The sequence below is a fragment of the Miniopterus schreibersii genome (genome assembly GCF_964146895.1).
Source record: "Miniopterus schreibersii genome assembly, chromosome: 2".
Classification (NCBI taxonomy): Eukaryota; Metazoa; Chordata; class Mammalia; order Chiroptera; family Miniopteridae; genus Miniopterus; species Miniopterus schreibersii.
The window spans coordinates 77,419,669-77,434,416 of NC_138102.1; the positions used below are offsets into that span (position 1 = coordinate 77,419,669).

General features: G+C 42.0%; 1 protein-coding gene across 1 annotated transcript in view; it reads right to left on the reverse strand.

Moving 5' to 3' along the window:
* The window catches only part of LOC308552440 (guanylate cyclase soluble subunit beta-2-like), a gene marked incomplete at its 3' end in the record, with an annotated part of 72,173 nt that extends 58,455 nt beyond the window's left edge, over positions 1 to 13,718 (reverse strand). The window contains exon 1 of the mRNA XM_081127739.1: positions 13,651 to 13,718. The remainder of the gene's footprint in view (positions 1 to 13,650) is intronic.
* Between the last annotated feature and the right edge of the window lie 1,030 nt (positions 13,719 to 14,748).

Sequence of the window (14,748 nt, forward strand, 5' to 3'; positions counted from 1 at the left end):
TGACCCCCCTTTTCCCCCATTGATCCTCTCCACCCCGTATATTCGCTCTTAAGTCTTTATTTTTTTCTGGGCTAAACACTCCTTTATCTTTCTGGGATTCATCTTCCTCACTATAAAATGGGGAAATAATACCTGTCCCCACATTTCTGACAGGAGTATTAATGAGGATAAACTAGGATACTGACACAAACGAGCTCAGAGAGAGCAAGGAGCACACACATGGGCAAGGAGAAGCTGCAATAATGATGAGGACATGAGGGTGTTGTGGTATGCTGGGGGTGACCAGAGCTGGCAGTCAGGAGACTGTGGTTTCAGGTCTATTCCTGACCCAAGTGAGCTTGAGGGAAAATCACTTCCCTCTTTCGGTCTCGATGTCCTTATCTGTAAAATAAGGGAGGTGGCCAGTGGGATGAGTGTTCCTCAACCTCCTTCTAAATCCATGTTTCCCTTCCCACACACATTCACTGGGGATTCTCAAACAGCCCTAGGGGGCTCTTCTCCCACAGTGGAACATCACTGAACTAGAACCTCTCTGAGTTCCCCTCCACCTGCAAGAGTTCCTGCTTTGGTCCATGTCTGTACAGGGGTGTCTCTAAGCATCGTCAGGTGCAGCCTTTCAGAGAAACTGACTATGGACAGGGCAGATGAGTGATGCTGTTAACCACCATCACTCACTTAAGTGGGGTGGCCTCACCATGTTGGCAGCACCCTCCATTCACCTCCCCAGGGCCTGTGTGACAATGCATGCCTTGCTTCTGGGTCTAGGAGCAAAACAGAAACATGATGGGCAAGGCCCAAGTTTAAACAGGATATGTTGTCGTAATTCGTCCTGAACATCCCAGAAGTATTTCATCTCCAGGACCCTTGGAAACAACAAACTCTGTGGCATTCCCCAGGCCTCTGGTGGGAGCACATGTTCATCCCTGTTTGGGGTTGGTGGCTTCTTCTTCCCCATAAGCTGAACTGGTAATACTTTAGTGTCAAATATTTATTTGGTTTGTATACATGTTGCACGTTTCTGGGATGCCAGACAAGCCCAGACTGTTATGATTTCACAGGGATTGTCAGCCTTATTTATTGATCTCCATGATCTTGCATATGACACTTCCCACAGAGTCAGTGCACATTTGCATATACAGTTATTCAAACTGTTTACTGGAACAATATGTTCACCAAGATTTAAAAAAACAAACCAACTGGTATCTTTCTAATGAGATAACCATGCCTGTGGTAAGAGGAAGGGAAGAAAAGAAAAATGATCATCAGAAAACATTTTGAAGAGATTATGGGTTAGAAAAGCATCAAATATGGGGAAAAAAAGAAAGAGTTAGATGTTCCCAGCTCACAGAAAGAGGAGTGCATTGCATGTGACATGAAAACTGCCAACCACATAGATGGTCATATATACACATAGTCAGGAGATGTGACGAATTAGTATTTAACTGAAACAGTCAGCCATTAAATGTATGTTCTCCTTTAGTTAGTTCCAACTAGTGAGACCTAGAATATCTGGGCAGGAAACCTATACCAGGCTGCCTGTTCCAGAATAGCTTGGGAAGCAAAATAAACATACAGATTCCTGGGCCCTGGGGCTGGTGTCTGTAAATCTATATTTTTTCAACCACTCTCTCACATGACTCCCCAGGTTTGAAAATCACTGCTCAGAACACCTCTAAGATTTAATCTAGCAAAGCAACAAATTAAAAATTATAGATCTTATTACATTGTTCAACATTACCAAACTGATGTAATGGTTACTAAGAGTCTTGAGTAGAGCCATAAAGCCCACCAGAAAAATAAATAGCACTTTGTAGCAAGTTTCAGGCCAACAAAATAGATCAATTCCAAGCCATGGGCAATGTTCCTTCAAGATCTCCCTTCTGGTAGGTGGGCAATTCATGTAACAAACTTGTGTGCTACTGTGTGACTCAAGGTGTAGTTGCGGAAGGGAAGGCCCTGACAGTTGAAGGGCCTGTCCTGGTGTCATGACCATCCGGTATTTAGAAGCACTGATGGTCATTCTAGGCAGTCCTCCAGTGGGTTTCTCCAGCTCCGCAAGTCTTTCAAGATAAAATCCAGACTTCTTGGTTGTCACATATAGTCTTCCACCTGTACCTCCCCGCTCTACTTCCAGCCATCTACCCTATCCATTCAACCTAAAGTGCCTGAGATGGGCCATGACATTTCCTTCCTCCCTACTTTCCCACGATTTCTCCCTCCATGGCAAGGGTCCTCACTCCCTCTTATCTGGCTAACTTTTGTTCCTCCTTCCCAACTCAACCTAAGAATCACCAACAGTGGTTGTTCAGAGCCACAGTCAGATTCAGGCGTCCCTGTTCTGAGCTTCTGAGCCTTCTCAAATTTACCTTTGTTCTGGCTGCACATATAACCTTTGATTTACCTGTTCACATGCTTCTTAGACAACAGAGTCTCAAAGGGCAGGAAAATGTCATTGGATGTTACATTTTCAATACCTAGTATTATAACTGGGACTCAATAGGAGCCTGATAGATATTTATAAGAGAATTTAGGAGTTGAGTGAGATCGGACTTGACAGAGGCTTACATGTTCACTGTGTGTGGGTAAAAAGATATGAGAGTGGATTCTGGCTCTACCACAATCAAGCTAAAGGACTTAGAACAAATCTCACTGTGCCTCCATTTATTCATCTTTACAATAATAGTATTGGGTTAGGTCAATGTTTTCTTGGAGATTTTGATGTACAAGCTTCTCCTAATCTCCCCTCCATTCTCCCCAGACAACACATAATATGAAGTTGCTGAGAAAAACGCTGGAACTTAAACCAGCAGTTCTCAAGGTGTGTTCCATGGAATCTCTGGGAGTCCCAAAGATACTTTTAGTTGTCCATGAGGTCAAAACTATTTTCATAATAAAATTAAGACATTATTTGCCCTTTTTACTGATTGACACTTGCACTAGTTTTGCAAAAGCACTGGTGAGTAAAATGGGTAGTGCCTCAGCATGAATCAAGGCAGTGGCGCTACTCTGTATCAAGCAGGCTTTGTAATCTTCTCCCTCTCTTCTTCTTCTGGAATGCCTATAATTCTAGCACACTTCAGATTGTCCTCTTAATGAAACAGTAACAATTGTCAACTAACTTCATTAAATCTTGGGCCAGAGTGCACATCTTTTGAATAATCTGTGTAATGAAATGAGAAGTCCATAACCAGCACTTCAGCTATGCAGGAGTGCAATGGTCATCTCAAGGAAAATCACTCCTATGGTGATTTTGTGAGCTGAATCAGTCCTTTTCCATGGAACATAATTTCTATTTGAAAGAATCATTGACAGATGAACAACGGTTACTCAGACTTTGTTATTTAGTAGACATTTTCTTTAAAAAAAAAAAGAAAAAGCTTAGCTTGTCATTCAACGATAATAACTGACAGAATTTGTTGCCAATGAGAAAACTCAAGCTTTTGAGTGAAAATTGGAATTTTGTAAAATTTGCATCTGCTACTGTGAACTCATTAGCTTCTCAATTCTTAAAGGCTTTGATGAGATTGTGGTGATGTCGACAAATGTGATTTAATACTGTATAACGTATTATGTCAAAATTCATAAGATCTGCAAAACTCAGTGAGCCGATGTTTTCTAAATGACTAATGCATAATACCACCAAATGACGGTATAAGGTTTATTTCAAAGTGTAACAGACCACAGGATTTCCACGTAATGGAGTATGAGAAAGGTCATTGGTATGGTTTCACATTCAACATTGTAACTGATCTTTGAGATACTACCAGAGGTGGAGCATTCATGAGATTTAAAAGAATCTCCACAATTATCTGAAAAGAGTATTAAAGTACTTCCTCCTTCTATATTTTCTTCACATAGTTCAACGAAAAACCACAGATCACAACAGAAAGTGTGAAGAATAGAATGTTGCTATCTTCTAGTAAGTCAAGCATTAAAGAGATTTGCAAAAATGTAAAACAATGTCACTCTTCTCACTAATTTTTTATTTGAATAATAGTTATTTTTCATAAAAATATGTTATTTATGCTGATATGCAATAGGTTTATTATTGTTGCTTCTAGATGAATTAAAAAATAACAATTTTAAATTTTCTCTGCTTTAATTTCTAATATAGTAAATTTCAATAGCTAAAAGTGATTGGGGGTCTTCAATAAAGTCCAAAATGTTTTGAGAACTTGTCATTTAAACCCAGAGTGAATCAGATTTGCTTTGGGAGCTAATGAAGCTAGGGCTTCTGGGGAAGAAGCAGCCCTGCCCAGCCCCATCTAGTTTGGAGCCATCTGCAGCCTAAGGGCTCACCCTGAATGCCCTGATGGTGGTCTTGGGTGCCTGTGGGAGGGACTGCAGGCCACTCAGCCCCCAGAGTCACCTTCTCCTTGTAGATTCAACAAGCATCCAGATCTTAATGTAAGTCCCCCCAAAGGCATCCTAAGGAGAGGCTGCAATTCTCTGATTCCCAGAGAACTTTCCCTAAAACAGCAGCAGGAAGGTGGGGGCAAAGGGGTGAGACATGCAGAGGGAGATTAAGGGCTGGTGTTCTTCTAGGATTTGCCATCAGTAGAGAAGCACGCTTCCACAAAAAACTGCTAAGAAAGTTGTAGATGTGCTGAAAGAAATTTGTCTAAGCTATCAATTAAAATAAAATACAATAAAAACTAATCTGAAGCCAGCCATGTCAGAGGAATATTCATTCTATTCTCTTTATGAAAAAATGATCTTATTAAATCATTGTCATAGGAATGAGTAAACCAAAAGCAGCCAAATATGCAGTAAAATATCATACAAGTGAGTCAGGTAGCTAAATAATAATAGTAATAATAAATAAATGTTACCTTTATGGCTTTTTATGTTTATGCTGTCAGGTTTTTAAATTTTTTCTCATTCTAAATAACTACTCACTTTTGTAGCTTAATTTTTATTTGTAATTTTATACATTTTTTAAAAAGAGACTCTCCAAATTACGTAAATTCAGGGCTTATAATCTCTGTTTCTACTCTTGCTAAATTTATCTTCCATTTTTCCCACTAAACACAATTATTTCTCAAGCTTTACTTTCAATGGCTTTTATTAGAAAAATAACTTATATTTTGTATATGTAATAATATCATAATATTAAATACATCCATAAACCATTTATTGATTCACCTTCCATTCATACACACATAGATTCATTCCATCTTCATGAATTTACTTATACATGGAGAAGACATGTCAAAAATGGTGGCTCTACTCATAACCTATTGTAGGGACCCTACCCTCCAAAGTCCACCTGTTTGGGCTATGGGTACCTGACCAAAGTCAGGCCACCCAATCCTCTGTCTCAGGCATCTGGAATTGAGACCCTGAGAAACTGAGCCAATCAGTTATGGTGATCTCTAGAAATTAAGAGATTGGCAGAGAGAGCCAAGAAAATATAGTAAATATGAAAATAGGCTCAGAAATAGAAACTCACCTACTGAGCTTCCCTTGAATCCTCCTACCAACTTCTGTAAACTTCAGTTCACATAGTGAATTGCTGATCCTTGCAACCAAAATTCTGGAGTAACTTCCACAACCACAGTGCCAGATGCTTCACCTTATTAGTCCCCAGTCCTCACAAGCAGATGAGCTGAGCACCATTATTATTCCCATTTACAAGTGAGAACACCAAGGCTCAGAGACCATTGCAATTAGACTAAAATTTCAACTCCTTTCCATCTTCCACATACCTATATATTCTGATCCTTGACTACTTCTCCACTTTCATCTCCTACTGGACTCTGGCTCATGGTATTCCAGCCACAATGAATTTTCTTCTCAAATTGACCAAAGTCCTACCTCAGGATCCTTGCACTTGCTGTTCTCTGCCTGGAACACACATATTTCCCTGACACAAAGCTGGTCGGCTCCTCCTGTCTCTCAGCTCAAATATCACCTTTGCAAAGAGGTCTTTTCGGACCACTGCAGGGAAACTGGCATCTTTTCTCCCTGGTCACTATCAAGTACCTTATATTTTTATAGTACTCAGCACAATCTGAGAAATTTTTATTTACTTCTAAAATTCACTTGTTTATTGTCTGCCACCCACATTGGAATATACATTCCCAGAGAACAGTGCCCCTGTCAGTTCCCTTCACCACTATTCCCAGTGCCGGGAATTCTGTTTGGCACATACTAGGAGCTAAATAAATATTTGTTGAATAAATAAACTTGCTCATGTCAAACAGCTAGTGAGTGAACTAGGGAAATGTACAGGTGTATCTAACTCCAGAAGCCTCACTCTTCCAAACCTATTAGTTGCTCCTCATTGTTAAATCTTGATAAAGGTTTTAGCGAGGAGGTTAAAAAGAGTAGTTCACATAATTAGAAATCTATAAATCTAGATTATATGAGGGAAATAAACAATGCAGGCAAAGGAGGAGAAATATCTGTTACTGATAATTTCATATAAAATAAGATTTATGTCATAAAGTATGGTGACATACTTTATTTTACCTAATTATTTCTTCTTAAAATTTGGGTAGGAATTGATGGGTCTTTCTGTTTTAGCTAAAATTCTATTATAAAAGCACCAGGGAATTTGTTATTATTAAATGTAGCCTGAAGGAAAAGCCTTTTGCACAGCAAATAATCTTGTCTTAATTTGCATTTTATAAATCGAGTTTTCTGCACTACAGTTGTTTTTTAAACAACTTCTAATATGATGCAGTTTTCATCACTGGTTGAGCTTATTAGCTAGGCGTTGCTTTTTGTTTAAAGATGCATTTTAATGCAATCACATAGATATCTATATATAAACATATCATTTGAGACTCAGTGAAGCAGAAAATTGGTACTTCAAGATTAAAGGTGTGACACAGACTCAGGATATATCCCCACTGGGTGTTATGTTCCCAGACATATTTCTCTGATACCTTTGCACCCTTTTGCACCCCTTGTGCAAATGTCCTTATCACCTTGGAGTTCCTCTGGATTCCAGGGCTTCCTGTCTATTTGGAAATGCTGTGAGAACTGCCCCTCTAAAAGCAGGAAGAGAAAATGTACCATTCCTGCCAGTGTGGTCATACTAAGGATCCAAACTGGGAAAAGCCTCTTCCATCCACTTCTCCTGGAGAGCTGTTTTGGTTTGTTTTCCTGAATTTGCAAAAATATGTTGAAAATCTCACTGAATCGAGGCCCTGGTAGCTGGTCATGTTACCTGTGCTCTGTAATGCAGAATAGGGCAGGAGGCCTTCTTTAAACAGTGTATCTCAGCCTCCTGAACACTTTGTTGTTTTACCGCCTCTCATGTCTCAGTGTTCCAGCTACATCTGGTTATTTCCAGGTATTTTGAGCCCTGAGCTCTCCCCTAGTCAGGACAGGCTTTTCTGGGCCATCAGCTGAGCCAATGCCAAAGGTCCTAACCAGGAATTCAGATGGTACAAGGATCATGAGTCAAAAATCAATCAACAAAATTGTATCCCTCCTTCTAATGGGCTGGTCACAGTGTTTATGGGGGTCTTAAAGGCAGGGCTGGATAATGGTCCACCCGGGTTTTGGGAAGACCAGTCTGAAAAGAGGAGCAGAGGCACCAAATAATGTTAATTATAGGAAACCAACTTTCTTCTGAGCAAAGAGGACACCTTAGAGGAATATCTGTCTTGACAAGACAGAAGGCACATTAATCTGACCAGCAGCAAAGTGATGCCTATTAATGTCAAATATAGTCCAGTGTTAATGGTACACCTCACTGAGGGGAAACAGCACTTACTGAGGACCTATGTCCTATGAGGCATATTTTCCCACTCAGTCCTCTCCTCACCCTAGAAGATAGGTGCGTTGTTCTCCTTTTATCAATGAGAAAACAGAGCTTTAGAGAGGCAAAGTAACCTGCCCAAGAACACACAGTTTCAAGCAGCAAAGCCAGGACTCCAATCCAGTCCAGTGGGATGCAAGCCCTACTGCCCCTCCACCTTTCCCCACTCACCTGAAGACCAGCATCCGGAAAATAGGCAAATAGTGAGCATCAGTTTCAATAACACGGATTTCATTTGTTCAGTGCTCACCTCTGACCGAGAATATTTTCTCCAAGTGTCTTATTTGTATTATCTCATCTAACACTTGCAACAATCACTATGAGGCAAGTAATTTTAGTATCGTTATTTTATGATGAAGCACCTGGGCCACAGAGTACTTAAGTAGACTTTCCCAGGGTCATACAGACTGTAAGCAATGAATCTGGGCTTCGACCCCAAGCTCCAGAGTCCCTGCTGAAACCAACTACAACTTCCTGGGCCCTTGCAGCCATATCCAGTGACTTCGGTTCCCAGCCCACGTCCACCCAGTGGCCAGTCTTCACTCACCACCTCTCCCTTCCTTCCTCCCCTAAGACTGACTGCACACTGGTAGAGGCAGCCGACCCTCTGGCAGCTGGCCTGCTCCTGCCCAGTTTGTGAACAGAGCAAATGATTCTAGTTTCCCATCTGAAGTGGACCTCTGGCATCTAGCTCCTATGTCCCAGCTACATGTGTGACATTTCTACTTGACTCTTTAATCCCCCTGTGTTTGCATTTTATCTGTCCCAAGCATAGTAGCATAAAAGCTCAGTGAATGTGGGTTTAAAGGGATGCACCTCTCTTTTCACCCAGAGACTCGGTGTGAATGGAAATTCCTCCTGTTGCCAGTCTCTCTTCCTTCCCCCAGGCATTGCAGCGCATTTGAAAGAGAAGTCTTCCAGTCACAGGCCTGGCTTCCAGTCCCAGCCTTGTTACTTAACTATGTGGCGCTCAGCAAGGTCCTCTCTGGGACTCAGTTTTCTCCTGGGTGAAAGGAGACCACAGCCGGCCTGGCAGTGTACTCATTGGGCTTTGATATTAGATCATTATGGAAGGGGCCTGGCCCAAAGTAAGTGCTTAATATGAGACCCATTTTTCTTTCCCTTTCTTACTGAGTTTATCCTTGACAACATAACAGCTGTTTTTAAAAAAAGCCTCAGAGTCTTCAAATGTTTCTCTCACCAAGGCAGCTTAGGGGGTTGAGAAGGGCCCCTTCAAGATGCTGACACTGGGGAGAAACAAGGGGGTGGCGTAGGTAACAGCTATACCCGCCGCCACCCGCAACCACATCAAAATTACAACTGAAATACAGAACCGCCATCACTCAGAGCCTCCTGAGATCTGGCCGAACAGAAGCCCTACAACCAGGGAACTGAAGAAGCACCAAGACCGGTAGGAGGGGCGGAGACGAGGGCAGATCAGGGCTGAATCTCGGAGACTGGGCAGAGGGCCAAGTGCTGCGGTTCAAACCCGGGAGGGATATCCCGAGGGCAGAGGGTCCCTGGAGGAGCGAGGGGTCTCAGTCTCACATCAGGCCCCCCAGCCCAGGGCTCCAGGGCCAAGAAGAGAAGGCCCCACAGCTTTGGGCTGTGAAACCAACGGGGACTGTGGCTGAGGGTCTCAGAGGCTGCGGGTGCCCCACGCTTTCCTCTCAAAGGGCTGCGCACAGACTCAGTCAGACGCCTCCCTCTGAGCCCCAGCGCCGGGCAGCAGCTTGAAAGGAACCCAGGACACTTGGGGAGGAGCTAACCTGCCTGAAATCAGGGCTAGAGGTGGAGGGGCAGCTTTCTCTGAGACAGAAGAGCTGGCAGAGGCCATTGCTCCTTTGGCGAGTCCTCCCCCACCGAGCCAGCAGGCAGGCGCCATATTTGAATCTCCAGCACCTGACACACCTTTGGCGCCGCCCCAGTGATTCCCAGAAGTCCTGCCCCTCCCTATTTGCAAGCTCATCCAAGCTATTTCCAGTGGCTTTTCTGTGCAAGTGGCCTCTCTAGCCTAATGCTTAGGACTTTCCTAAAATCTCTCAAACAAGAGGCATCATGCCCCATATGGCTTCATAAGTGGCCCCAGGCCTGGCACTAGTGGCAGCCTGCATTGGCTCATACCTTGGCCGCTCCTGGACACCTCCAAGCCCAGCACAAGTAGCAGCCAACTACAGTTTGCTGTGTAGCTCATGCTGGGTGGCCCTGGGCAAGGCACAGGCACAGGCACAGGCTGACTTTGCACCACCCAGGGGGCCCCAGAGACAGTGCACCTGGTGGTAAGACTCAACCACGCTGGATTACAACCCCACCACATCCACGAGTGACACACTCAAGGGGCGCACTTGGTGAACACCAAAGCCCCACTGAAGTAAATCCTGCTCCATAGGGGTGTCTCCAGGACAGCAGCTCTTTGGCTGTAGTTGCAGCTGGTACTCACAGCTGATTGCCCTGGGGGGTTAATTCCTCTCAGTGATGCCAACAGCAACCAAGGTTCAACTACAACAGGTCAGAGCACACAACCCACACAGGGGAGCACCTAGAAGGCCCAGCTCAGGTGACTAGGAGGCTGAGCCACTGGACCCTACAGGACACTTACTACACAAAGCCACTCTACAAATTCCAGGAGACATATCAGCTCTATCTAATACATAGAAACAAACACCAGGAAGCAGCCAAAATGTGGAGGCAAAGAAACATGTCACAAAGGAAAGAACAGAAGAAATCTCTAGAAGAGGATCTACATGAAATAGATCCAAGCAAGTTAACAGATACAGAGTTCAGAATTTTGTTTATAAGGATGTTTAAGCATACTATTAAACATACTATTAGGGAAATAACTGAGAAAATTGATAACATAGTAAAGTACCAATTTGAAATGAAGGCTACACAAACTGAAATGAAGAATAATTTACAGGGAATCAACAGTAGAGTAGAGGACGCTGAGAATCAAATCAGCAATTTGGAACATGAGGAAACAAAAAACACCCAACCAGAACAGCAAAAAGAAAAAAGAATCCAGACATATGAAGATAGTATAAGGAGCCTTTGGGACAACTTCAAGAGACCCAACATTCATATTATTGGGGTGCCAGAAGGGGAAAAAAGAGAGAAAGAAATTGAAAACTTATTTGAAAAGATAATTACAGAAAACTTCCCCTACCTGGGGAAAGAAGTAGACTCACAAGTCTAGGAAGAACAGAGAGTCCCAAACAAGAGGAACCCAAAGAGGCCCACACCAAGACACATCATAATTAAAATGCCATAAGTTAAAGACAAAGAGAGAATCTTAAAAGCAGCAAGAGAAAAGCAATTAGTTACCTACAAGGGAGCACCCATATGACTGTCAGCTGATTTCTCAACAGAAACTTTGCAGGCCAGAAGGGAGTGGCAAGAAATATTCAAAGTGATGAAAAACATGGAACTACAACCAAGATTGCTCTACCTGGCAAAGCTATCATTTAGAACTGAAGGTCAGATAAGGAGCTTCACAGATAATAAAAAGCTAAAGGAGTTCATCACCACCAGACCAGCACTGCAGGAAATGTTGAAGGGTCTTCTTTAAGAAGAAGTTAATGAACAAAAGAATCTGACAAATTAAATAGATCCAGAGACATTGACTGATGCAACAGATGATCATATTTCAGAGGAAAGAGGGAAGGGGGGTGTAGGGTGGGAATAGATTAACCAAAGAAGTTATATGCATATATGCATAACCAATGGACACAGACAATAACAGGGTGAAGGCCTGGGGAAGGGGTGGGAGCAAAGTGGAGGGGGTGAATTGGGGGGGAAAAATGGGACACCTGTAATACTCTCAACAATAAATATAAATTAAAAAAAAAAAAAGATGCTGACATTGCATCCTGGCCCTGTTGCCCACTTGCTCTGCAGTCCTGGGCAAGTCAGTGAGCGTCTCTAGGTCCCATTTTCCTCATCTGTAAAATGAGAAGATCTTGGCTAGATGAGCTCTCAGGCTTCCACCAGTCCAAGTTTTCTCTGATCATAATTACTCAACATTCCTCCTTGAAATATTAGGAAATAAGGATTATTTGCCTTATGAAACCAGAGATTCTTTTTTCCACCCAAACTGTGGCCCTCTGAGTGAATTAGCCCAGAGATGCCATGGAAATGACCTGAGGCTACCCATCCCTAGAATAAGGGGGCCAGGGCACATGTGTGTGAGCAGCTGGATGCTGTGGGATAGTAGAGAGGGGGCTCAGGCTGTGGGACCTGCCTGGCTCCTCCTCAGTTTAGCCTTGTGCGTGCAAGTCTGCTGCACGCTCATTTCTATTTTATTTGTAAAGTGGAGGTAGGATGGGGTGAAGAAAAATTTGCATTGAGATATTTAAGTTGCTTTTACAATACAAAAGCAATGAAAACATACAAAATTAGGGAAATAGATATTAGGAAAAAACTCAGCCATGCAGCATTTTATCTTTCTAATTCAATTACTATTATTATTTTGGCCCTTCTCTTTTTTCATTTGCATACCCAGTGGTTATGTAAGTTTGTGTCTTGTTTTCAGAGGTTTTGTTTTGTTTCATTTTGTTTGTTTGTTTTTTACTTAACATTGGCATAAAATTGTAAAGGTTGCTTCATGATCTTTGCAATCATCACATATAACGATGCACATTGCTTTTGCCATTCCATCTGTCTGTTGGTTTGTTTTGAACATTAAAGGCAATTTTTTCTTTCATTATTTATAAATGCAAGGCTATATTACATTTCATATATATACACGTATGTTGTATATAGATATGTGTGTTTCCCTGGGGATAGATTCTCAAGAATAAATTCTCAAGAATGGAATTACTGCTTCAAAGGATCTCATGGTTTTCAAAGCTTTTGTTACATATTGTTGAATTGTTTTCCAAATGGGCTGCACTGATTTACAATGTCATCAGCAGTTACCCATTTTGCCGCCTCTTAACCAGAACTGATTATTATCACTTCAAGTTTTTGGAGTTTTAATAGGCAAAGCAGAGCCTAATTGTTTTCTTTTGTGTGTCATTTGTGTGACTGAGGAAGCTAATCATTTTTCTATAATTTTTTACTCCTCCCTCCTCAAGGACCAATGACTTCTGGGACCCCTTCAGCCTCAACCTCTAATATTTTTAAGGCTGGCAGCTTCCAAGAAAGCAGAGGGAAAGCACAAGATTACAGGAGTCAGACAGGCAACTAGATGGACATGTAGATAACAGCATGAAGAGTTTACCAGAGGGAGGCAGAGAGGAAAAACTGTAATGTTAACTAAAGAATGCCTAAGGAGGAATCCTGGCTACTCTTAAAAGGGATATATTCCCTCTTCTGTGGGATTTCAGCAGCTCCATTTATGTGCAGTGGAAATAATGCAATAGTTTCTTCTGCAATTAAAAAGAGCAAATAAGAATTCATTCATAGCCCGGCCGGGCGTGGCTCAGTGGTTGAGCGTCGACCTAGGATCCAGTCAATCAGGGTTCGATGCCCGGTCAGGGCACATACCCGGGTTGTGGGCTCGATCAAGGACTCTCTCATCATTGATGTTTCTATCTCTCTCTCCCTCTCCTTTCCTCTCTCTGAAATCAATAAAGATATATTAAAAAAAAAAAAAAGAATTCATTCATAGAATGGAAGGTAGAGTAACATCGGTATTATTCACATTAGGACCCTGTTTTAAGGCTGGTTTTAGAGATTGAGACCAATACCTTCCTTAACAGATAGGGTATAGCATGTTTTTCTGTATCTCATAGGTATGTTTAAGGTACTTGAATTGATCTCCTTAATAACAAGTAATTGGCTTGATCAAAAGGTTAGCAAAAATCCACAATCCTCAAAAAAGCTGACAGCTTACCAGTTGTCCCAGGAATTCTTCATCTTTCCTTTAATATACTTACTTCAATTTTTCCCATGTCTCTTCACCAAATTTCTCTGTTACAAGAGATTGCAGACAGGTGTTGATAAATCCATACTAGAATACAAAACAAGAGGAAGAAGATGCATAATGAAGCATGACATCCACATGGTCCCCTTTAGCACTAGGACAATGATGTCCTCTTGGGGAAACAAATTGTACCTTTTCCCTATTTCTCATGAGTGCTCTTGTTTAATAGCTGTGCTCATTCCTGACTTGGCCAAAAGTCATTTCCATAGAGAAAACATATCAACTAAACTTGAAATGAGATTAGAATTAGAAGTGGTTCATTGTGATCCTCTCCGAAATAGGAACTTGTTTGGCTAGAACAAGTTCAAAATGCAACAGGGATACAAGGGGTGCTTTGGGCAGGGATAAGAAGGTCACTCACTTCATATCAAGTCAAAATGGCAGTGAAAGGACAATTTTCTTTATAAAAATGAATCTACAGATGGGGGTGTGTGTGGAGGGAGACATAAAAATTGGGGCAAAATAAAGGAGAGAAAACAACAATAAGGAACACTGGGATTAACAGAAAGATTTTTCTGTTAGGATTGCTCATTAATCTGTGAGCCTCCTTCTCTGTCTCCTTCAGATTAAAAAAAAAATTTTAAGAGGGCCCATAAATGCCTCTGCTTAGTGAAGGACAGGACCATGCGTCCAGGCACCCCTCTTTCCATAGCACAGGAACTCCTAACCCAGGGGTTTGTAGGTGATTGGGTTATATTTGAAAGTACCAAGGGAGCTCAGTTTTTAAAAGGTATCTTCATAAAGTGAGGAATCCTTTGATCTCACAAATATCAGGTTCAAGATTTATAAGTCTAGATTTTCATATGTACAAATTTCTTAAAGAGAAAGAGGCCAGTGCCAACAGGAAGGAGAGGGGTCTAAACTCTAGCAGCTCTTTCCTGGGAACAGAATGCATGTCCTCCCCTGGCTGAGTTTCCAGTCCCCCTTACTAGATGTAAGTCCCCTCCCTTCCCCCATATTTTCTTGGCTCTATCTGCCCCCATGTGTGACCCATTCACAAAACGAAACCCTTGCGTGAGATTTTCAAAGCACTCTCTAGAACTGTCTAGAA